The following is a 24,645-nucleotide window of genomic DNA, read 5'->3' on the forward strand; positions in this document are numbered from 1 at the left end:
GCTGTACAAAAAGAATCAGACTCTGAATTATTGTACAATTAGCTTGTGAAGGAAATCAAAAATGCAGGTGGGCAAAAATATAGGGATGGGGAATTCAATGTAATGGTTTTTAGTCATCTCCCCAAGTTCTTTCCCTGGGCGTAGCTGGTTCAGTTCATTCCTGCTCCATTGGAAATGATTTGGTTGATCTCATCGCTGAGGATGGCCTGGTCCATCAGAACTGGTCATCATATAGTATTGTTGTTGCCGTGTACAATGATCTCTTGGCCCTGCTTGTTTCACTCAGGATGAGTTCGTGTAAGTCTCTCCAGGCCTTTCTGAAACCATCCTGCTCGTCATTTCTTACAGAACAATAATATTCCATAACATTCATATACCACAATTTATTCAGCCATTCTCCAATGGATGGGCATCCACTCAGTTTCCAGCTTCTAGCCACTACAAAGAGGGCTGCCACAAACATTCGTGCACATACAGGTTCCTTTCCCTTCTTTATGATCTCTTTGGGATATAAGCCCAGTAGTAACACTGCTGGGTCAAAGGGGATGCACAGTTTGATAACTTTTTGAGCATAGTTCCAAATTACTCTCCAGAATGGCTGGATGTATTCACAATTCCACCAACAGTGTATCAGTGTCCCAGTTTTCCCACATCCCCTCCAGCATTCCACATTGTCTTTCCCTGTCATTCTAGCCAATCTGACAGGTGTGTGGTGGTATCTCAGAGTTGTCTTAATTTGCATTTCTCTGATTAATAATGACTTGGAGCATCTTTTCATATGGCTAGAAATAGTTTCAATTTCTTCATCTGAGAATCGTCTGTTCATATCCTTTGACCATTTATCAACTGGAAAATGGCTTAATTTCTTATAAATTAGAGTCAATTCTCTATATATTTTGGAAATGAGGTCTTTAGCAGAACCTTTGGCCGTAAAAATATTTTCCCAGTTTATTGCTAAGGAAGCCCCTTCTTGACGGTGGCTCCCGGTGACCAGCATCTGCCTGGGACCCAACGGTCGGCCAGAGCTTTGCTGTCTCCCAGCCCTGCCAGGCGGGTATCACTGATGACCCCCCACTGCACACGGAGGCATGGAGGGCTAGCCCATGGTCACAGCAGGTGACGCCAGAGGGCCTGCCTTGCTGCCTGTGGCCCCAGAGGCCTGGCTGCCTCCTGTATAATTCCCTGAAGCATCTTACTTGGGAACCCTGGCTTTTCTGCAGAAAGGGGACTTTCCTATTCCCCGGCCTGGGCCAAAATGTCCCGGGCAGCGTGTGGTCGGCCAGGGACGGGCGCCCTGCGGCTCTTTGCAGGCCAGGGCCGGTGCCTTTGGGCCTTGTGGCTGAGAGTGTGAGCTGAGCCCGCTCCGCTTGGGCTCAGAGACAGTCAGGCAAAATCCCAGCACCTCGTGTGTAGAAAATAATAATAATCATACCAATAACCCAGCAAACGCCCACCCTCAGCCCAAGGACTGAAAACAGAAACCGTCTTATGATTCAATGATGATTCAGATACTGGGCCCGGCCCGGCCTCTACTTGTTGTCAAGGGAACTTGGGGCCTACTTCCTACCACAGGTTGGCTATAAAAAGCAAAGGCTCAACCCACAGGGAGCCACTTCTGTGCTCCTTAACCGAAGGTGGCCACCCGGGCCCGCAGCCCTTAGGAGAGGAGTTATCTGGGAAAGAGCATCCCGGCCGGCAGCCCTGGGCAGCTGGAGGTTTCCACGGGCAGCGGGCAGTGGCTCTCACTCTCTGACCTCCCATGGGCAGCGGGCCTGGCTCTCGCTCTCTACCCTCCCACGGGCAATGGCAGCTTGGCCACGAGCTAGGCCCCAGCCTGTGTTTGCGAAGGCAGCCCCAGCTCTGCCTGACTCTAAAGCAAACAAGGGATTGACCTTGGCCTGGACCTTTGGGGTCAACTTCAAAGCCGGCCTTTGGGCTCTTCAGCCAACCACGGGGAGGCTTCTCCGGGGGCCTCTGGGCAATTCCCTCCCTGTTGGGGCCCGGGTGTCAGGGGACGTGGAGGACCCCGAATGGCCCCTCTGGGGAGCTGCATCCGCCGTGGCTGTGGAGGCGGCCTGGGGAACGGCCGGCTCACTCACCTTGGCTGGATGACTACCCAGGAAGCCCCAGACTGCCCAGGACTCTGTTCACAAAGCACTGGTTTCAAAGGCACACAAGCCAATTCTGAACATGTTAATGCCAAAGTCTAATGAGCACAGACGTCTGCTCCCCCTGCAATCCCACAACTGTCCCCAATGTTCAGATCATGGCTCCCAGTCAGTCTCTCAGTGGCCATGAACCTTTGAAATCATCCTAAAGCACTGTCTGACTCTCTCCCCCGCTCACTAAGGGCCCCCAAATAAAACGCCACTTAAAGCCCTCTTAGTCTGGCTGGGGACTCACTTTAATTCTCTGTGTGACCTCTCTGTACCACGCTGGCCCAGCTGTGGCTCTCACTTGCCCTGCCTACTTCCTCACCGCCGCCTCAGAGAATCCCTGCTCTCTGTGAGAGGGATGCACGCATTTCTTCCCTCTTCCCTGGCTCACCAGCTTGGCTCCTCTCTCTCCTCCAAAGGACGACTTTATCACTCTGAGCTCATCGGTGGGTGCACTGGAAGCCCTGGCAGAGGGAGGGCGGCTTCCTTGCCATCCGTCCGCCCGAATCTCCAGCCACACTCGGCACCCTGTCGACGCACTCCTCCACTCTGCACTCTGGCACCCGAGCCCCCCTTCTCAAAGTGAGCCTCTTGTCCTCGGGCCGCTCGTCATCACGCCTGGCTCTTTGGGGCCCTTTGCTGGGTTTTCTTGGCAGGATGGTTTGCCGTTTCCTTCTCCAGCTCATTTTACAGATGAGAAAACTGAGGCAAACAGGGTTAAGTGACTTGCCCAGAGTCACACAGTCATGAGCATCTGAGGTCAGGTCTGAATTCAGGAAGAGCGGCGTTCTTGGCTCCAGGCGGGGAACACTGGCTGCCCATCCCTCCGCTGCCCCTTTACAGATGAGACAAGTGAGATCCCAGTAATGCTCATCAAAGCTACGGGGACACACACAAAGCCCCGGGGAGGGGGGGCAGGAGCCAGGATGGAGCCCGAGGGAACACCCCCCTTGGAGGGGGACTCAGCTAGTATGATGGGTGAGCACAAAGAGCAAAAAAGAAATTAAAAAAGAAGCAGCACAAGTCAAGCAAGATAAGAAAGGGGTTCTGGCCCCTCTGAAGGGCAGATTGGAGGGGGAGGGCATCCGGCTCTGGGGGAGGGTCTGTGCCGGGCTCCTGGCAGGAGGAAAGGTGACATGAGAGAGGTGGGACCCCAGCCAACCGGCAGTGAGCAGCAGGGTCAGTGGACTTAAGGGAGGATGTTATTTACATGTCCGGAGGCCCTTCTCTGCATCTTAGTTTTCAAAATCCATCAAATGGGGAGATTTCACCCCTGCACCACCTACCCCACTTACTTCATGGAGTCGTTCTGAGGAGCAAATGAGATCATTCGATGCTTTTAAACTTTGGAGTGTCCTATAAAGCTTATTGTTACTATTGGGAGTAAGGAAAGGGAGCCAGCACTTATTAGCTACCTATTGTGTACCTGGCCCTGTTCTGAGTACTTGAAAAATATGATCTGGTTTGCCCTGACTGGCAGATCTGGTGGTGAGTAGAAGGAAAGCCTTGGAGGATTCTGGAATGGAGGACCGGGAGGAAGGCAGCGCCTATCGCGGAAACAGGGAAGGAGCTAGAGAGGACGTCTCCAGGGGGAAGGTGAGGAGGAGGCTTTCGGACCCCGCAGGTCTGAGAGAGCCCTGGGTCTCCCCGAGGCAGAAGTGGGCTGAGAGCTGGACACAGGCAGGGCTCAATAAATACTCCGAAAACTTGAATCCAATTAAGTGGGAATTTTGAGCCCATCAGGAAGCAAATTATCTTAAAGGATGGAAATGTCTCCACAAGAGGGAGGAGAGAGGGCAGTGTAGGCTGCTGAGGAGGCCATGGTTGTAGCACTTTTACTGGACAAACAATGATGCACTGCTTGGACCCAGGGAACAGGGTGCTGGCCATGGGAGTCAAGAGATCCCAAGTTCAGATTCTTCCTCTGCTGCTTTCTCCCCGTGTAACATGGCCACTCATTGCCCCTCCCTGGACCTCAGCTTGCTCATCTGTAAAATGGGGGAACTAAATCCCTCCGCCCCCTAAATCCATGAACCAAGGACTTCCTGAGGTTGTCCACATAGGGGCTCATCATGGCCAGCTCCCCTATCTCCAAAGGTGGCAGCCTGGATTGTTTTACCCAGAATTCCTCTGTGCTTCAGATTAACTCTCACTTCTCCGTAGGGATGGAGGGGAAGCCGGGATCAGATGAAATGACAAAGAGGCAAAATGCGTTTATACTTGGTGTGGGGATGTGTTTTTGTGTTTGAGACTCTGGGTGTGCCTGAGAGGGCTGGGAATCCATCTCCATCCAAATATTAAGAGAAAACCCCCAGGAGGAGCCCTCTGCCCCAGCCAGGCCCCCTACCCGGCCTCTGCTTTACTATTGCCCACCCCTAACTGCCAGCTCTGCCCACCATGGCCTGTTCATGAAGGCCATCAGCCTGAGCAGGAGGAAGTAGGTGGCCGGTCTGGTGTCCGGCGGTCAGCGGTCCGTGGCCCCCGAGCACTGGCAACGTGGAGAAGACTGGCAAGGGGCACGATCCTGTCTAATCACTGAGAAGAAGAATCACCCTTGTCCAGCTCAGAGCACAGGAGCAGCGAGGAGCAATCTGGGGAATTCTTGAAGTTCCCATGCAAGCGTGAGCATCACAAAACCGTTCGTCCCCATGAGAGGGATCCCAGCAGGGGGTGAGCTGCCCCTGAGGGAACAGGACCCCCTCACTGGCCAGTCTGGGGGGAACCTTCAGCCGGGCAAATTCTCACTTAGGTTTCTAGGGTCCCTCCAGCTCCCAGAGACTGTGATAAAATGGACATGGATGCAGGGTCCTGGATGGTGTCAAACCTCTGCCTGGGGTCCATTAGAAGGCTCTTCCTTTGGGTGACCTCTGTCCCCAAAGAGTAAACCTTTCTGTAGGGCTGGTAACCACTTTATTATCCCAAGGTTTAGCCCTGAAAGAAAGGGGCCAAGCCCTTGACAGGTGGCTGGGGTCTGGGTGCGAACCTGCTGGGACTTCCACTCCCCCAGATTCAGAACTAAGCACCTCTCAAGTGCTACGGCCACATGTGCAGCAGCTCAGTCTTCTCGGACTCTTGGTCAGCAGCGTTTCTTCCAACAGTTCCATGCGCCCCGGGGCAAATGCCAAGGGACGGCCTGGGTTACGTTTTGCATCATTGTTGGGGACTTGGGATTTCTTCGATGGGTGGGACTCCTTCTCTTTGACAGACCACACGTCTTTCACTTAGAGTCTGAGTCAGCTAAGTGAGGTTTAGAAAAGGCAAGAGACCTGCCTCCTCTCCCACTTCAGAAAGCCTCAGAGACAGCATCTGGGCAGAGATCGGACGGCAATTCCTGTTCTAACCACTTGGCCAAACTCTCTGTTTTCTGTTTTCTTTTAATCATGTTGAAAAGGAAGCAGCAACATGAGGAGGAAAGGATAAATGCTTCATTAAAAAGAGATGAGGTTCAAATGGGAAAGTCTAAATAACCGAGCAAGAGATTGATCGGCCCAGCTCAGAAGACTTAAGCTATAAAATGCTGTCCACCGGCACTGATAGACTCACTGGGCACAAGCATTAGAACCGTTCTTTAAATGTTTCATAGAATTCACGTGTGAATACATCTAGTTATTAGAAAACTCTGTCTCCCCCCCTCACCTTCATCAAGCTCATTTAATTTCTTTCTCTATCATTTGAGTGTTTAAATTCTCCATTTCTTATCCTGTTAGTTTGGGTTTTATTTTGTAAATGTTCATATATTACTCTTAAGTTATTGGTTTTATTGTCACATAACTAGGCAAAATAGTTTCTTAATTTGTAGCGAATTCTCCATTTTTCATTTTTGATACTAGTAATTTTGTTTTTATTTTCTTTCTACTTTTTAATCAAATGAGCTAATAAATTAACTATTTTATTTGCTTTTAATAACCCTCCTATTTTATCAATTATTATAAATTATTATTTAGCCATCCAATTTTTGGTTTATCATTTCATTAATTTGTTCTCTGATTTTCAGGATCCCTGTTTTTGTGTATGATTGAAATGAATTTTGTTTTTTCTACCATTTTTAATTACATTCACTATTTATTGCTCATTTCTTTGTTTCTCCTTTCTTCTTCTTCACATTTTTTTTCTCTCCTTCCTTTTCTCCCCTTCCCAAGATAGCAAGGACTCTGTTATAGATTTAATATGAGCAGTTCTTCTAAACAGATCTCCATATTTGTTATGCTGTGCAAAAAAACAAAAACAAAAAACAAAACAAAACACAAAAAAAAACTAAGAGAAAGGGAAAAAACAAACAACAATAACAAAAGGTGGAAATAATAAGTTTTGATCCACATTCAGTCTCCATAGTTCTCTCTTTGCATGCAGATGGCTCTTTCCATCACAAGTCTACTGGAATCACAGCATTGTCAGTAAGAACCAAGTCCATCATAATTGATCATCACATAATCTTGTTGCTGCTTTTTACGATGTTCCCTTGGTTCCACTCACTTCATTCAGCATCAATTCATACATGTCTTCCCAGGACTTTCTGAAATCAATCTGCTCATCATTTCTTATAAAACAACAATATTCCATTACATTCATCTATCGTTACTTATCCAGCCATTCTCCAGCTGATGGGCATCCATTCAGTTTCCAGTTTCTTGCCATTACAAAAAGGGCTGCCACACATATTTTTTCACATGTGGATCCTTTTTCCTCTTTTATGATCTCTTTGGGATACAGACACAGTAGAGACTTAATTGAGTTTACTACTCTTTTCAATTATCCTTCATTTAATCTAGTTTTTATTGTAATGTGGTCAGTTAAGGATGTTTATATTATGTCTATTTTTAAAATTTCTTTGTCATGCTTTTATAATCTAATATGTAATCAATTTTTATAAAGACAACTTGTACATCTAAGGAATATTAATACATATTTCTATTCAATAATTGTCAAAGATTTATCTTTTTGTAACATTTGATTCATATGCATAATTTTTAAATTTTTACTAGCATTATTTATGGTTAATAAAGTGATTTTTGGGACCCCCACCATTATAGTTCTGTTGTCTGTTTCTCCTTGTAATACATTTGTTTGTTTTTGTTAAGCATTTTGAAGCTATATCATTTGGTTGACCACTGAATCAATTCACTGCCTGTTATTTTTCAACAAAATGTAACTTCCCTCTTCATTTCTTTTAATAGAATTTATTCTTATTGTTGTCTTATCTAGAATCCTAATTTCTACCCCTGCTTTTTTGGGGTGTTCAGTTGTTTGCAATTTCTTTTACCAGGTCCTTTTACAGATAATGAAACTGAGGTAAACAGGGTGAAGAGACTTGCCTAGGATCCCACAGCTAGGAAAAGTCTAGGGCTGGATTGGAATTCAGGTCTTCCTGACTCCAGACCTGCAAATCCATCCACTGTGCCACTGGTTTATTTACCTTTATCAAATGCTCTACAATAATAAAATCATGAATCTGACTCCTCTCCCCTCTCACCCAAAAAAAAATAATCAAAATGTTTTTCATGACTTTTGGAGACATTTTTTTCTCATTTTGGGAACATGTTTTTGTTATGCTTGATATATGAACGATAGCTTTCCAAAACAAATAATTTTCTTCAAAGAATCTTGTCTTTCTTTGTTATTTGGTCCAGAAACTTAAGCCTTCCAAAATAGTGGACATTTGTGTGAGCAGGAAAAATATTTTCTGGTGGCTCATATGAGGGCGTTCTCTGATGGAACAGCTCACTCTGTCATGACTTGGTTTATTTTCTTTGAGGCATTAAATGTTCAGAATGGCTAAAGACAAATTACAAGTCATTCCCCTAATCCTGCACTGCTTTCACTTCCATTTTAACCACTCGTTTACCTTTGAATTGCTTTGATCACTCAATATTAGGGAGTCCTCTGAAGGACCTCTCCATAATCATCCTCTTTGAAATGGGTTTGGGTCTCTTCCTGTGGCTTATGCTGGAGAGTGTCCTACCTGAAGCCATTCCCTCAAAGTACTGCCTCAAAGGAGCTGATGCTCCCAGCCAAATGGAGAAGGGGTCTTGGTTGAAAGCATCATGTCTTTTGTACATGTCTCCTATATTAATTTCTCATTTGCTTTGTCCATTTCCATCTCCCCCCCCCAAAAAAAAAGAGAGTTGAAGGAGCTAGTCAAGCACTGAAGTACTCTAATGAGTGTCTGTTCAAGGGAGGGAGATGATGGCCTACAGAAGTGCAAAAACCTCAGGTCCCTGAGAGGGGAGGGCATATCCCATTCTTCTGCACTTTACTTTTTCTTCTGGGGGAAAATCCTTTTCCATAGTAAAAGAAAAAAATCAATTCCTCTTGGCTTCTTTGAGGGTAAACTGAGTTTTGAGGAGATACCCTCAGTAGAACTTGGGGGACAGTTAAATTATCAGCTAGAATGCTCAGGAGTAACACAACTGGAGGCTGGGGGGAGTGGACAATTTGCTGCAACTATCTTTAAAGTGGTGGGCCTAAGGACACAGAACATCTTTTACTGGGTTGCCTTGTTAAAGGTTGCAGGCTGTCCATTCTCTAATTGTCCAGAATACCTTGGGAAGCAAAAAGCATTTCTACAGAAACATCAAAAGTAGCACCAGGAGCATGAAAGGCAATCCTGGCTCAGCTTCTGCCCTGCCTCATTTTGTTCCCATCCTGTATAGATCTGGGCTGGGATTGACTCAGGCCAGCCCTTGATAGTTTATCTTTATTACTGGTACCTAAGGAGACATCCATAAGTTATCAAAATAAGATTTACTTAATCACAGAAAAAAGGTGTTAAACAAGGGTAGCATTGAAGAAATTTCAAATGCACTGAAGCTTTCTTGGCCAGAGTTGCCCAAAGTAGTTTAGCCAAGATTCAGAAACTGCCTTGACTTAGGTCACCAGGAAATACCCTTACAATTGCTGTGTCAATAGATCTCAAGGATGTTTAGGCAGTCTTAGGCTGACTCAGATTGGGAAAAGGGGTGAGAAGAATGCTCCCACTATTGGGTTCAAGAACAAGAAGCCAAGTGTATATTGGCAAAAACTTGTTTCTGAACTCTTTTTATCTTCTCACTGTTGTGTCATCAAAAAGTCTCCAAGAAACGTTGATATTCCCAATCAATGTCTGTACTTTTGATCATTTTTCATCTTTCATAGTCGGGAGGTTGTGATTTCATGTAGCATCTTTCCAGTTCTATCCTGTCTTCTAACTTGATGTAAATTCTGACCTTTACCCTGAACAATCAATGAGCTGATTGATCAGCAAGGATGACTTTGAGATGCTCCCATATCAGTTGCCAGAAGTGTCTTTACCAAGGCAGCGGTTATTTTTTTTTTTTTGGGTAATGCTATTGCTTACTTGCCATGTCTAACACCTTTACACAGACATGTATGGGCATAGATAAAATTTGGCAGCAATGAGTATCTTAGAGGCAAAAGTATCGGTTCCGAACCCAGGAAGACTCATCTTCCCGAGTCCAAATCTGGTTTCAGATACTTACTAGCTGTGTGACTCTAGTGAAGTCACTTTACCTTTTTTGCCTCAGTGTCTCATCTGAAAGTAAATTGAAGAAGGAAGTAGTAAACCGCGCCAGTGTCTTTGCCAAGAAAACCCCCAAAAGGGTCACAAAGAGTCATACCTGGCTGAACCGACTGAACAGCAACATAGACAAAAATCACATAAGAATGATTCATTACTGTAAATTGTTTGTATTCATTTCCTGGGTAATTCTAAACTCATCCACACCCTTGTAACAACAGTTTCCATTTCAATAATTTGTACTTTCTGGAAACAAAAGGCTTACTTTTATTTGAAGTTTTCTGTTGATGCTTAATAAAAATGAATTATGTTAACCATTTTGCAATTACATAAATTTTATGGTATTGTCTGAAAACAATCAGAAGTAAGGAATAGACATCAAATAAATTGTGTTAAAACCTAATATGGCAGGCTGCCTGAGGGGGAACTGTGATGACAGGGACATTTTATGTAACCAGCAGACTTTTCTTGGGGTACCATTCCAGTAACCTCAAACTAGGGAACATTAGAGCCCCTAGATTTTATATTTGATAAAACAGACACCCAGAAAAGAGAGCATGATTTCTTCAAACCCTTCAGGCATTCTACATGATCCAACTGATGTAGAAGCTCAATCCATCAGTACCTCTGCCTTTCAGCCAGCCTCAGTTTTGCCTACGTCTTTTCATAAAGATTCCCTAAAGAAGAATCCATCAAATCCCCTGGAAACCTACTTTTTATTCTTTCATTGTTTTTTGAATCCATCTTTACTCTATGTCAAGTCCACTTCATTTTCTGGGGAAAAATGGCTAATTTTTTAAATTTAAAAGTTACATAAAAATATACATTTATATGTATTTATTAAATTTATTTTTAAAGAATTGATTAAATCCCCGAATAATGCACTTTATAACATGCCAGAGTAATAGATTTTTGTTAATAATATATGATAGTCTATATATAGGTATCACAAGTCTTTCCATTGTCTTTGGGGGTCACCCAGTTATCATTGTGATCCTTCTAAGAAAAATGGGATATTATGGGGTTTTGTGGCAGTGAGAATCCTGGCATCTTTCAATTTAATTAAGCAACTAAACAATTTATTAGCCATAAAATACTATCCCTTTCCTCAAGAAGCTTAAATTCTAATAGCAGATACAACATGGATAAATACATGAAAGACAATTTGGGGGGGAGAAGGAGCAATTCAATTCAATGAACAAGTATTTATGAAGTGCCTACTATATTCCAGGACCCCTACTGAATTCTGGAAATACAAATATATAACTAAAAGGCTCCTTTCCCTCAAGAAACTCCCTTAAAAACTTCCTTCAAGAAAATGTGGTGACATAACATACATATACAAATAAGTAAAGACAAACCGGTTTCACAGAGGACACTAGAACTGCGGGATTCAGGAAAGGTCCTCAGCAGGAGGTCCCCTGAGATGGTGTTGAAAAGGGCTGGAGGTTTCAAGAAGTGACATAAGAGGCATTGCTCTCTTAGCCTTGCCCATTTCATAGATAACTGTTCAGAGCTAACAAGAGCATTGGGCTGACTTTATTTTCAAGAGTTAAATATTTTGGTAAAGCATTTACTTTCATGCAAGAATCATTTGGTTCCTAAAAAGAGTAAAAGTTTAATTATTGGGCTGACTTTACTTTTAAGAGTTAAATATTTTGGTAAAGCATTTATTTAAAGATTAAATATTTTTATTATTAAATAATTAATTATTTATAATATTTAAAATTATTTTAAAAATTATCAGATGAGGGTTGAGTAGTTTGGGGTGAAAAATGAACTATGGTATACATATAAAAATTTGACAGTATTTAAAGCCTATTGGAAAATGTTTACTTTGTGTTTGAAAAATCTGATGGCAAAAAGAACAAAAATAATAATGGCTAACATTTATATAGAATTTCAGATACATCAGATACTCTGCCAAGCACTGCATAATGATTACTTCGATCCTCATAATTACCTGGGGGTATATGCTTTTATTGTCCCCATTTGACAGATGACACATTGAAGCAAAGAGAGGTTAAGTGACTTGCTGTCATTCAGAAGGTTTGGGTTTGTGCTTAGAGGAGAGGGGTAGGAAGTAAGGAATCATATTTTCTGTTCATTACTCAGGGCTATTGTTTCCAGGTTAGACCACAGAAGGGACTGAGCTTGGGTCCCACTGTTGTGGTCTCTCCTTAGAGAGAGGACCACATGAAGTCAAGTCCAGCCAGTATCAAAGACCAGTCAGACCTCCAGCTGCCCTGGAAACCTCTTTGTGTTGACATGGGATGAGTCTGATTAAAGAGGGTATCTCTGTGCAAACCCAACGAAAGATTCTTTAATCAAGGCTCATTCTCTTCTTCTCTGAATGCCCTGAACTATAGTTTAGAACATGTGTGTCTGTCAGAGCTGATGGGCCCTGGAAGAGCTGTCATCCTTGGGGGTGGGGTGGGGGAAGGAAGGGTGGGAATGGCAAGCTCATCTTTAAACAGAGAAAGAACTATCCGAGAAAATCGGGGATTACACACACAGAATCTGACTTAAGTCCACCACTTTGGAGGCCTGCAGACTCTTGGATTCTTCTCTTTCTTCCGCCCCCCTTTTTAGGAGACTTGTCTGCTCTGAGTTAGAGCGGATGAATCTGCCAAGCTATCAGTGGGAAAGTCTTCTGGAATATCATCCATCCTCCACTCAGTTACCATGACAATAGAGAAACAGTAATGGTCCTGGGAGCTACAGATCCAGGTAGTCCCTGGTGCACGTGGAAAGGGAAACTCTTTTCATTGTGCTTTTCTATGAAAGAAAATCCCAACCCTAACCCTAACCCTAATCCTAACCCTAAATTCGCATTATAATAGTGGCAGACATTGAAAGAACAAGATGCACTGGATTTGGGGACTTGGAGTCAGGAGGATTAAATTTGAATCCCACTTTTGACACTTAATAGTTGTGACCTTAGATCAACCACTTAACCTTTGTGTTTGTAAATGGTTGTTGACAAGCTTCTCCATGAGCGCTCCATTAAGCTCCTTGAGAGTAAAAGATTGTGAGTTGTGTCTGTCTGTCTGTGTGTGTGTGTGTGTGTGTGTGTGAGAGAGAGAGTTTTGGAATATTCTTAGCATTTAACACAGTGTCTGGCACATAGTAGGTAGTTAATAAATGATTGTTGAATGGCTAATATGGAAACATATTTTGTATGATTTTACACGTGTAATTGATAAAATATAGCTTGTTTTCTCAAATGGATAGAGGAAGGGCTTAGGGGAAGGAGAGAATTTGTAACTCAAATTTTAAAATAATAATGTTAAATAAAATAGAACTATTTTTAAAGTGCTTGATGAATTCATTTTATGAACCTCTATTTCCTCTCCTATAAAATGAGTGTGTATGTATATATATATATATATATATATATATATATCAGAATAAATCATAATAAAGTGTACTGGATTTGGAGGAAGAAGATGCCTGGGATTTGAAAATCCTGGCTCTGTTGGTCATTCAGTACCTGTGTGATCTTGAACCAGTCACCTCTTGGCTTAAACTTGTTTCCTTTTCTGGAACATGAAAAAGTGAAAGTAGATGACCTGAAAGGTCCCTTCCAATTCTAAATCTAGGATCCTCAGATCCATTTAAAGATGTTTGAGAAATAGAAGCTGGTCTCAAAAGATAGGTCATGTGCTTGAAATGGTTCATAAACTTAAAGTCTATGTAAGTAGTAGCCAGCATTTTTAAATAGCAAAATGCTTTATAAACATGACCTCTTTGTAGCTCCTAAAAATCCTGTATGATAAATACTGTTTTGCAGATGAAGAAACTGAGCCTTAGACTAAAAGCCCAATCCGATGTGACATCACTAATAGGCGTTGACATAATTACTGAAATACCTTCTCTTCCTCTACACACTCTCTCGCTTTTCAGAACATTGTTCCCTCCTCATCAGTAGCAGGAAGACTTGAGTTAAACTCTTCTGTTTTCCTTTTTGTCTTTTTATAAGCTTTTTTTTTCATGCTTCTTAGTCTCAACTCTCTTTTCTCCTGCCCCACTATTAGTTGTATCTACACTCTCCTACTTCCTGGTTCCTCTGCTGCAAGAACTAATACTCTTTTGCTTTTCAATTGGCCACCTCACGTGAGCAGTCCAGGGAGGTACTGGAGGTGGATTAGTTCCTAAATCAAAGCTGAGTATTAAAGAATAAGGATTCCTTGAAGACGCCAAAGATGTCAGAAGTTTGTTCTTGAATAGTCTAGAGAGAAAAAAGGGAGAACAGCCTGATGGGGTTGGATCCCCCATCAAGAAGCCCTCCCATGTCTTGGGTTATGGCTGGAATCCCAACTCCCCATTCATCACGGATCATCCCAGTGGGTGTTGATGAAAGGACCCGAACTGAATGCACTGGAGGGAACTTGAGGAAGCCAGGTCTCTTGGAAGCTTAGCCTGTTTGACACTGGCAAAGGACGAAATCCCCTGTTAAAAAAAGATGTGACAGCTGTTTACACAAGCAGATTCCAGCCATTTTAATTATTGCTTTTGGCAGGGTACAAGGAGTTTAATCTTTTCTAAATCCCACTGTAATGTCTGCTAGCTGCAGGGCTCACTTACCCTGACAAAGATCTTCATCAACTCCCCATGTTGGGGGGGAGGCAACTGTGGGCGATGATACTTGAGCTCTTTTCCCTGGTGGAAATGGTAAGATTGTTCTCATTTGCTAATTCAATTACAGACCAAAGCAATATGAGACCCATGCAAATCAAATTTCTTAAGCAGAGTGGTTTCTTATTCAAGGGACTTTGAATTTTTGTCATGAAAATTCTCATTCATATTTCCTGATGTAGGTCAGTGATTTCATCTTCCTTTCCCCACACAACCTTTTTAGATTTGGAGATACAAGAGCCAAGAGCTTAATGTAAGCAAGGAAACCTCATCTAACCACAGAGAAAAGACCTGACATTGGCCGGTCCCACCCAGAAATGGTACCATCATCTCTGATGACTTTCTAAAGTCAGGGAAGTCAGCAAAAGTCACATCCTTTCCAAAGTTCTCAAAATGAAGACAAAGAGAAAATGCTTGACTTGTAAAAAGGAAGTTCTCTCCCCATCTTGGCGCTCATGTGTAATAAAACTTAACTTGTCTCCCTGTCCTTGAGGATCATCTGACTTAATGTCTGTGTCTCAGAAGAAGGATGCTTTTTTCAGAGAAGACTGAAAACCTAAAGGAAAGAGACAGGAAAAAACCTCAGTCAATTATATAATTTGCATTTTGAGAGACTTCTTTAGAAGACCTAAGTAAAAAATGAGCCTTAGATTAGATTAGCCTAATATTTATTTAAAGGCAGAAAACCAGAACTTTCTTATTTTCCAAACGTTAAATGCTTGCCCAAAGCTCAGCTGAATGTCTTTCTCTATCCCCAATTATTATGTGGCTGTGTTTCTGTGTATGTTATCTGTGCACACATACATCTCTGTGGCACAATGGAATCTGGCTAGATTTTAGATCTCAGGATCACTGGGATGACAAAAAAATAAGTCCTGGGAGGGAAAGAACTCTTTTTTTAAGTAGGAGTAGAGTTGGATGAGGATGAGGAGGCTTAAGAAAAAGAGGAAGAGGAACAGTGGTGGAATAACATTTATACAGCATGTTAAAATTTACAAAATGATTTACAAATTCTATCCCACTTGATCTTCACAACAATGCTGGGGCTATTATTATGCCCAGTTTTACAAATGAGAGACCGAGGCTGATGCTATTTCTTTAGATGTCCTGAATGGGCAAATCTTCCTTCCATCAGAGTTATTTCTCCCATACCCTCCAAATTTCCTTCTTGAGGACTTTTCCTCACGCTGGGACTGACTTCCCTGGGAGAATTTGAGGGCTGATATTCTGTATAGTGATGGCACCAAAGAACACTCAAAGGATTTCAAAGGAAAATCCGGGATAAGTTGGAACCATTGGTCACTTTCTAGGAGTGGGAGGAGGGAGTCGCTACAGCCCATCAGATTTCCAGCTCTGGGTTCCTGGATCTGCAGGAACTTTGCTGGCCTGCTTTGTGACAGGGATGGGCTCCAGATGCCAGCCATGGCACCACTCAGCTGATGTGACCGGTTCAGCTGGGGTTGATTAAATAGCTCCTACACACATGGTACCAAGCTAGGAGCCAGGAACATAAGGACAGATTACATCATTCTTGTCCTCCGAGAGTTAACAGTCTGGGGGTGACAGGGAAACAGGATGGGCTCACGGATGACAGGTTTGGAAATTAGAATTTAACAAGTGAATGGGAGTGAGATGCAGGAAACTAAGTCAGATCAGAGAAGGGAACAGTTAACTTTCATTGAGAACGATCCCCGGAGACTTCTCAGAGGAGGTGACATCTGAATAGATAACCCAAAGATGGAATCACATCATCATGAAACAATTATGGTGGGGGAAAGGAGCTATTGGCCATGGCACAGAGGTAGCCACAGTGACAGGACTGTCTTTTCCCCCAAAGGCTTACGTCTCCCAGATTTCCCTTCTTCTGTCCAAGGTATCATCAGCTTTCTAGTCACCCAGATCTGTAACACTGGCATTAGTGTTGACTTCCCACATAGCCAATCAAATGGCAAATCTTGTCATTTCTACCTTCACAACATCTCACACTTGTTTCCTTCTCTCCATTCACAGAACTATCAGCTTATTTTAGGTCTTCATCATTTTGGGTATAGAGAGATGGAATGACCTCCTTTTTGTGGTCTTGCTCCAGATTATCCTATATTTTTCTTCAAAGAAATTTTCCTTCAGTGTAGATCTTCAACCAATCCAAGTGGCTTCTTATTGGCTTTGGGATAGAAAACACCTTCTTTGATTACTTTTCAAGCCCTCACAAGCTGGCCACAAATTTCCTTTGTGTATCCTCTTTGACCCCTTTTTGCTCTGTGATCCTGGCAGACCAGAGCTCTGCTCCTCCCAAAGGACCTTTCAGCTCTGCCTCTATCCCCTGGTTCCGGTCATCCTCTCTGTCTCAGATGAATTCCCTCCTTATCTTTGCTCCTCCCTTCCTTTGACACAATTCAAGCATTATTTTCTGCATAAAGCCTTTCCTGTCCCCCCAAATGCTGGCAGCCTCCCTTCCAAACCACCTTCTAGTGAACTACTTTGTTGATATTTGGATCTCTTCGTTTTAGATTTATACTGTCTATATTTCTATATGTTGTGGTGGTCTTCCAATGGAGTTTAGCTCTTGAGTAAGCAGTTGTTCCATTCTTTATATATGTATCCCTAGAATTTAGTTCAGTTCCTAGTACATAGTAGGTCTTAGTAAATACTTGCTGATTAATTAATTGATTAGGAAATTTGGTGGATAGGGGGTAATCTGGCTAGGCAGTGAAGAGTTCAAAATATGTCAGGAAAGATAGATTGAAGCCAGGAAGTAAAGATCTTGGAATTCTGGGATAAAGCAGTGGGACTTTTTTCTTTTATAAGAAGGAGTCAGTGAAGATTTTTGAGCAGAAAGTGGTGCAGTCAGAACTCTGCATTAGATCGGGTTCTCTGATTGCACAGCCTGAGTTGGCTTGTATCTGAAAGGGAGGGAGAGAGTATACTCTTGGATCTCTAGTTATCAATAGCTCCACTAAGAGAGCATCAGCAAGAACTGAAAGGAGAGAAGGAATAGTTATCTCAGGGGCAGCAAGGATTTTCAGGATTAAAAGACAAGAGGCATTAAGGCAGACAGAGAAGGACAAGAATCAATTTGTTTTGTGAAAAATCATCATAGTAATCTTATGTTTATGGAGACATTTTAAAAAACTTATTAAGCTTTTCTTTTGTTTTTGGCTGAAATTTTCAGGTTGTTTTGACATCCTGGAAACAATTTGAGACTGAGCCAAGTAAAAGAATAGAAATTGTGCTGGGAATAATTGTCTTTACAATTTCAATTTCAATCTCAGTTCTCCTAGGTTCTACTCACTCTATCTCCTCTCCTCAATCACTTTTTCACTTTCATTTTTTATCTGTGAACAGCCAATGTTCTATATGTCTAAGACTCTTGATGATTTTTTTTCCAAGCATTATACCGACAGACCCGCTTTGCTGCCCTAGTTAATTTATGAATGTCATAAGATAGTATGACCAGCCAGGGGGGAAAGTATTTTAACCACAAGACATTTTTAGATGGAAATAAGATTAGATCAGTGGGCAAATGCCTCTGAAATCCCATTTGATAATTGCAGATGGCTTGGCATCCTTTACAGGAAAGCTGAATTGTTGGGTTCTCTTCATTTACTTAGAAATAAAGAAAGTTTTGCATTATTCATAATGGCTCAGTTTCTCCTTTCCTATTTAAGATATGGAGTGGATCCAAGAATTCTTCATCAGAGGGTGAATCGTGCTTGGATCAGCTTTTCAAAGTGAACTTTAAAAGACACATACATGTGTAGCTGTGAGCATTAAGAAGACCCACACCATTATCCTCTTGAGCAAATGTGAAGACGTCACTATCTCTGGAGAATTAAAATTGCCAGTGACCCAATGGGCAATGGAGATGCACCTGGTCATTGAAGGGGCTACGATGCATTTCCAATGATGTTTGAGCACATGACATGAAATAAAAACTATCATCAAGGGTGTGTTTAATTAGAAAAAGGCTCTAAGGCCCTAATGTATTAAGAGTTGTACTGTAGGAATGCTCCTGAAATGTTGGGCTGATCTTTTATGGGGGATGCTTAAAAGGAGATAAGAATTTAGGAAAAGTAAAGTGTGTGATGTAATGAGAAAAACACCATATTTATAAGTCTGGAGATTTGGTTTGGAACCATGCAACTCTGTTATGTCTTAACTGCTTGCTCTTAGGAGAGACAATTTGTTCCTCCAAGCCTCAGTTTCCTTTATCTGTAAAATCAGGATCTAGGTCAGATGATTGAAGAAAAATAGACTTTGAGAGTTGGGAGGGATCTCAGCAAGCACATGTGGTCTTCCAATCTCTGACTTCCAAGGAAGGAGAACCCAGAACCTCAGTCCTCTGGGGCCAACACAAATGTGATCCCTTTTCCCTGTGGCAGTCCTCCAGATACCTAAAGACAGCTGTCATTTCCCCACTGAATCTTCTCTTCTCCCTAAGAAACTTCCATCACTCTTTCAACAAGTCCTCATAGTTCATGGACAGAAGGCCCCTGACCATTCCGGTTATCCTCGTCTGATCCTGCAGATTTCTTCCAACTATAACACTGTGATTCCGTATGGCCTTGAGCAAATTACTGAGCTTGCCAGGGGCCTTGGATTCCCATCTGTGAATGTCACTAATAACATCTATATTTCCTGCCTTGTAGGGTAATTGCAAAACAAGCCTTTTGTCAACCTTAAAAAAAAAAAAACATGGAAATGGAGGTGGGTATGAATATAGCGTAGAAAGAAGAGAGAAGGGATGGACTTTAAATACCAGAAGAAATGGATTTGCCATTGGAAGCCCCGGGATCTGGTCCTTCCTAACTGTGCGATGCTGGGTAAGCCGCTTCTGCCCCATGTATGCAATAGAACCCACAATGCTCTAGGTTTTGTCCCTGTGTCTTTGCCAGATGTCCCCGTGCTTGGGATGCTCCTCCTTCTTCCACTTGGAATTCCTGGTATAGTTCAACCCTCAACTCAAGGGCCCAGTTCTTCTTGAAACCTTTCTAACACCTTCCCCATTTCTACAGGTGCCGGCTCCCGATTTGTGGGTTCCTTTGTGACTTTGTAGCTCTGGGACCCAGCATAGTTCCTGACACATTATAGGCACCTTACAAATGCCTGTGGTTTGATTGATTGACTTAATCCCATGTTTCCCCCGGAAATTTAAACTAATGAGGCCCTACAATGAAGAGGAAACCATTACTTCCTGAGGTCCCCCATTTCCCTTCTGAATGGCTTGAATTGTGAGGGAGGTGCTCGTCACTTTGACATTCATTCTAAACTTATCTCAGGGCTGCTTCTACCTGCTGCTCCTACTTCTGCCATCTGGGGTCAAATAGAAAAACTCAGATTCCCTTCTCAATGACAGGCTTTGATGCTTGAAGTCAGCTATAATGTTCCTCAATTTTCTCCATCCCTATGATTGATCTTCAGTCACCATGAAAGGATGACCCTTCTCTATCCTGACTGCCTTCCACCAGACCCCCTTGGTGTGCTGCTCACCAGGGGCTCCTCAGGACTGCCCACACTACACTACTTGAGATGCTGTTTGACGAAGGCCCAGTCCGTGGAGATGCTTACCTGTTTATTCTTACAGGTTGGAGCTCCTAAGTAGTCCTACTCCACCCATTCGTGGCAGTTGCCATAAAGTTAAAGTATTTCCCAGATGTCTGAACAGTGAGACTGTGCAGAGGCAATATCTTCTACAACCAAGAGCCTCCCTTCAGATCCCCCAGGGGAGCTTGAAAAAAGGGCATATCTTTCCATACTTGAACCCTGTTTCTTAAAAGTCCACCCCACGTAAGGAGTTGTTTGCCCTGATCGTTATTGATTAACTTCAGGCACACCACCTGTTCCATAATTGGCAAATGTGTTTGGGCAGAGAGTCGGTCTGAGTTACAAATCAGCGCTGACAGAGGCAGCAGATCTCTGTTCTGAGTCCAAGATCACAGTCAGGATGAATTCGTCAACGTAACCTTAAGTGCATTTAAAGTCAACAGAGTTTGCTTGGATCTGGATCTGCTTGGCTATACTTCAATATCCTCAAATTACTTTTGGTTGTGATGACACAAGGGATAACTCTCATTTATACAGAGTCCCCTCAAAGATTGGGGCCCTAGATCTCTATGAGGTAGGCAGTACACATTGTATTGTACCTGTTTTATAGATGTAGAAAGAAAGATTTTGAGTTAGTTACCTTCTCATTCCTCATGAACTTTTCTCTTGAGGATGTTAATACATTGGAGAGAGCCAGCCACACCCAGAAAGCACATTATGGGGGCTGAATGTGTATCCCAACATAGTATTTTCACATTTGCTTGTTTGTTTGTTATTTTCTCTCTCATTTTTCCCTTTTTGATCTGATTATTTTTCTTGTACAGCCGAGAAATGTGGAAATATATTTAGAAGAATTATACATGTTTAACCTACATTGGATTACTTGCTGTCTGGGGAGGGGGTATAGGGGAAGGGAAAGAGAAAAATATGGAACATATTTTTTGCAAGGGTGAATGAAGAAGAAATGAGAAGTCATTTGACCTGCCTATTATACACCAACAATAGATAGATACTTGAGGTAGAATTCAAACTTTGGGTTTCCTGACAAAAAGGATATCGTTTTATCCATTGCTCCAGGCTGCTTCTAACACAAAATGACAGAATGCTCATGGGAGTCACCCGATGGTCAGCTAGGGCAATCCCTTCATTTTAGAGATGCAGAAACTGATGTCCAGAGATGACCAGTGACCTGCCTAAGTCACAGAGCAAGTAAGTGGTCGAGCCAGTCTAGAATCCAGCTTTCCTGATGCCTGTCAAATGCCTTTTGCCATTCAGCCTAACACTGTTCCTAAGCCTAGAAGAGAAAGTTAAAAATAGTTCCAGAAGGAAAAAATTACCATATATCAATTTGCTTTTTCACCCTTAGAGAATGATGATGATGATGATGATGATGATTTCCCACTGGCTGAGAATTCTAATTATTTGGCATTCAGTTGATTAAAATTTTACTACTTTTCAGCTTAGTTTTAAAAAGATGAGCATGGTTGCCTTTTGGAAGGATAAGTAGAGATTTTTGTATCTGAAGATGCCAACATAATTTTGAATAATTTTAAAAATGGGAACTTAGTTACAAGAGAAATAAGATAAACACCAATTACTTCTGCATATTATCATCAGATTAATTTTTTTAAATACACTCCCTCATTCACAAGTTATTATGTTATAGCTCCCTATTGTCCATTATATCAAGTCTAAACTCCTCTATCTGGCCTCCAGGGCTCTTTGTAAATCTAGGCCCCTCTTATCTTACCCACCCTTACTTTATATTACTTCAGAATGCGTGTCCTTGTCATCACCTGCCACATCACCAGATTTCCCACCTCTGTGTTTTTGTTCATGCTGTGCTCCAGGCCCCAAATGACTTCCCTTTCTCTGGATTTCTCCAAAGTCTTCCCCAGGAGGCCATCCTAGGTCATCCCAGTTTATGTCATTTTTTTAATTAACAGAATTTTGCAGAAAAGGACTGGCAAACATGGACATATTTCCCCGTCCTCATTTTTATTTTCTCAGAAGGCAGCTCTGCTTTGCTTTCTTTCTTTCTTTCTTTTTTTTGGCTGTATTTTGAGGGCCACTGTCCATTGGCTTTTCACTTTTTCAGATAGTCTGACTGTGAACCTTTCTGGCAGGGATGTAGGGTATGGGTCAGCTTCCTGAAAGGACAGTCTTAGTTGGCCAGCCTGTCACTGACTTGGGGAAGGACTCCCTAGCTTTAGGAAGGAAGACATTTTTCAAAATGTAGAAACATGAGAAAGGGCAGGATTCCAAAGCAATGGAAAGAAGATTTGGGCTTGGTTTACATTTTGGCACCTGGGTGACATACAAACTGACACTGGTCTCTTAGTCTTCAGTGACCTGAGGCTCTGTATGATTTCTGAAGGAAGGAAATGCTCAGCTCGGTGGATCCAGAATAAGCCGACCTTGAAATGACATTGAAACGGATATTCTCCCTCCCCATTTTTTTTTTTTTTCAGTAAACAGCAGAGGGTTTGTGAAAAAGAGGAAGTTAGTGGGGAAGGTTGAGCATCACTCTTGTATATCTTGCAAATGACCAATGTGAAAATGTAGCCAATGGGAAGAATAGACTTAGTGAATTTTGGAGCCAGAAAGGACCTTATTGATCATCTACCATAACCTTGTTATGAATATATTTGTGTGTATATATATATATATATATATATATGCACGTACATGTATGTATGCATGAATACGCAAATATATGTATAGACAGATTGTGCAAATATCCATGTATGTTTATACACATTTATACAAAACAGGTCTGCATGTATATATGTAAATATATGAGTTTATGGCATAGATACATGTGTATAAATTGTACAGTCTATACATAAATGTATACCTATCTGCCTCTCTATGTCACATATCCATATATTATGCATATAAATATTTGTCTATAAATGCATGTAAATTTATATGTTTCCTTCCTCCCACATGCTAACCATCTCTTAGAACAAAAAATTAAAAACAGAAAAGGTAAAACAAAACCAATTGTGCAAAACTAACCAATACATCACCAGAGAATGTTCTCTACTCAAAGTTCTCCAAGTCTGGGAAGAAAAAAGGAAGTTATATTTTCTCACCACTTTAGGCCAAACTTCTTTGACCAGCATCCTCATCAACTTATTAATCAATCAAAAAGGATTTATCAAAGGATTACAAATATATGCATATATATGTATGTATAGATTTAGATATACAAATAGGTATCTTTGTAAGTATCCATGGATATGTAACCCATTAGCAAAGAATTCTCTCTTTGGTGCAGATAAATGATTGTTGGGGGTGAGAAAGCTCTATCCTTCTTCAGTCTTATTCAAGTTCTCTTCAAGCATCAAGTCCATTTGGACATTTATGATTTCCAGGTTCAAGATAGAAGATGGAAACAGTTAATCTCAGTTGCTAAAGTTGCTAAAGGAAAGACTCTGGGAAGACATGAGACAAGTCAACAATCTCTATTACATCCCTATCCTCATTTTGCTACTGAGAAGAGACTTTGGAGGTGTAACAGTAGCCAGTAGAAATTGGCTACTGTAGAGAATTTCCCTTTGAGTGAGATCTGGGACTTTTTCTCCTGGTTGAGCTGAACTCTCTCCTAATGGGAGAGTTCCTTTACTCTGTGTTGTCTGACTTGTGTTCTCTTATTGATGCCTTCTCTGATTTCTGTTTTGCTACCAAGTTGGGTGGATGGATTGTCTTTGAAAAATGCTACATGTGTGTACATTATGAAACAGGTAATGTGTGGAAAGGTGGTCAAAGCCTTGGGTAAAAAGCTTAGGGATCTTCCTCCAATAAGGATGGTGACCCAAAGTTAAATTAAACCTGATCATATCCCCTAGACTATCAGTTTTTAAGGGAGTAGGTAGTCCACACTGATGAACTTTGGAGCAGGGGTTATATATGCATTGATAGTTCCATAGACACCTATCTATAAATCTAAATCTATGCATTCATACATGTGCATATGTGTGTGTGTATATCCTTGTATGTATATATATATATATATATATATAGATGTATGTGTATATATGTATATATCCATGAATATATAGATATGGATATGTGTGTGTATATATCCATGTATATATATAGATATGTGTGGTTTATATATGTATATATATCCATGTATATAGAGATAGAGATATAGTTGTGTGTGTATATCCGTATATATATATATGTATATATACACATCCATGTATATATAGTGATATAGATATGTGTATGTATATATATCCATGTAGATATAGATATAGGTAAAGATATAGATATAGATATAGATATAGGTAAAGATATAGATATAAATATATAGATATAGATGTAGATATAGATATAGATGATATAGATATAGATATAGATGTGTGTGTATGTGTATCCTAACTGGGTAAAGAACAGTGTGCTCCTGAAATTCTGCCTGCAGTCAGAGCTCCCTCCAGCACAGTGTGTGGGTCTGCAGTCCGCTGCTTTAGGTGGCCATGTTTAGGGCTGGTGGCAGGGAGTCACTGCTACAACAGGAAGCATATGAAGAGCTTGTGTCTGAGGTGGGCTTTGCCCCACAATTCTCCATAGTTTACCAGAGGTCTCTCTTTGGGGCTGATTATCTGACGGGGACCTCCCTTGCTGTCAGGTTCCTGTGTGTTTCCTGGCTCGAAGTGTGCCTTAGCCTTACTCCTGACTTAGACTTTAGTCTTCCTAACCCTCCACTCGCCCCCCCCCCCCCCATGGCCTGGTCTGATGGGACAGATAACTTCCTCCAATGGAGGCTATGGCGTCTTCCATAGC

General features: G+C 42.0%; 1 long non-coding RNA gene across 1 annotated transcript in view; it reads left to right on the forward strand.

Moving 5' to 3' along the window:
• LOC116419626 overlaps nt 1-24,645 on the forward strand; it is a 35,792-nt gene that overhangs the window by 602 nt on the left and 10,545 nt on the right. The window lies entirely within an intron of this gene.

The sequence above is a fragment of the Sarcophilus harrisii genome, chromosome 5, assembly GCF_902635505.1.
Source record: "Sarcophilus harrisii chromosome 5, mSarHar1.11, whole genome shotgun sequence".
Lineage (NCBI taxonomy): Eukaryota > Metazoa > Chordata > Mammalia > Dasyuromorphia > Dasyuridae > Sarcophilus > Sarcophilus harrisii.